This window comes from Aplysia californica, unplaced genomic scaffold (assembly GCF_000002075.1).
Source record: "Aplysia californica isolate F4 #8 unplaced genomic scaffold, AplCal3.0 scaffold01513, whole genome shotgun sequence".
NCBI classification, from domain to species: Eukaryota; Metazoa; Mollusca; class Gastropoda; order Aplysiida; family Aplysiidae; genus Aplysia; species Aplysia californica.
This window is the reverse complement of record NW_004798783.1, coordinates 56833-58216: the sequence shown is the minus strand read 5'-3', so window position 1 is coordinate 58216 and position 1384 is coordinate 56833. Positions and strand designations below refer to the sequence as shown.

Below are 1384 nucleotides of genomic sequence, written 5' to 3'. Positions count from 1 at the left end.
CTGGGTACTGTATTCCTGAGGTTGTGCCAAGAAATAGTTGTGCGTGGCTGGAAGAAGAAAACATTATAGCGACGTCTGTTTCCTACATTCTGGGTACTGTATTCCTGAGGTTGTGCCAAGAAATAATTGTGCGTGGCTGGAAGAAGAAAACATTATAGCGACGTCTGTTTCCTACATTCTGGGTACTGTATTCCTGAGGTTGTGCCAAGAAATAATTGTGCGTGGCTGGAAGAAGAAAACATTATAGCGACGTCTGTTTCCTACATCCTGGGTACCGTATTCCTGAGGTTGTGCCAAGAAATAGTTGTGCGTGGCTGGAAGAAGAAAACAAGACCAAAAGGAAAAAATTTACAGTAACAAGTTGTAAAAAACTTCCTTAGACAGCGATCTCACGTCAGCAAAAAGAGTTTGTTTTGTTTTGGGTTTTTTGTTTGTTTTTTTGTTTTTGTTTGTTTTGTTTAGTTATGTTTTTGTTTTTGTTTTTGTTTTTGTTTTTGTTTTTGTTTTTGTTTTTGTTTTTGTTTTTGTTTTTCTTTTTGTATGTTTTGTTTTGTTATGTTTTTTTTTGGGTTTTTTGTGTTGTTTGTTTTGTTTTGGTTTTGTTTTGGGTTTTTTTGCTTGTTTGTTTTCCTGTTGACTGTGCAGATTCTTGAACTACGTTGTTCAGCCACTTTGAGGCAGTCCATATTTTGATAATGTCCCATGGCCTTACTGATAGTTCTGATAAGATAATTTTTTGTTGACCTCTCAACTCCTGTTGTGAACCCGGAGACGTCTACACATGTTGCTTCTTTCAGCAGAAAAAGTTTGTCTCAGAATTTCGCTCCGTTGGCAAACAAAATAAGCGCCTGTCTACCATCTCCAGAGATCCGCCCAGAGTTGAACGTTCATCATAATTATTCACAACAAATCCGTTTTGTTTTTCTGTATGTTTTCTTCTAGCAGCACAGCCCACAGCGATTCCTTCAGCTCAGGGTCCATGGATACCCTCACGTTATCTCTCCGTTCATTAACCTGATTTGATACCACCGGTTCCCAGGGAAAGTGTTTACGTGAAAAGTGCTGTTCCAAATGTTTTATTCTTCTGTGTCTTGTCATCGCTAGCTCATCCTATATAAACGGACGCCAGCTAACTCGGCAAAATCACAAAGAAGTAGAGACTACAGGGTATGTATGATTTCTTCTTCTTCTTCTTCTTCTTCTTCTTCTTCTTCTTCTTCTTCTTCTTCTTCTTCTTCTTCTTCTTCTTCTTCTTCTTCTTCTTCTTCTTCTTCTTCTTTTTCTTCTTCTTCTTCTTTTTCTTCCTTTTCTTTTTCTTCTTCTTCTTCCTTTTCTTCTTCTTCTTCTTCTTCTTCTTCTTCTTCTTCTTCTTCTTCTTCTTCTT

General features: G+C 37.6%; 1 protein-coding gene across 2 annotated transcripts in view; it reads left to right on the top strand.

Moving 5' to 3' along the window:
• Window positions 1-819: 819 nt before the first annotated feature.
• The window catches only part of LOC101854228 (microfibril-associated glycoprotein 4), a gene marked incomplete at its 3' end in the record, with an annotated part of 18857 nt that continues 18292 nt past the window's right edge, over window positions 820-1384 (top strand). Inside the window, 1 exon segment of one of the 2 annotated variants that reach the window (XM_013090786.2) lies at window positions 820-1167. 2 annotated transcript variants of the gene reach the window in all.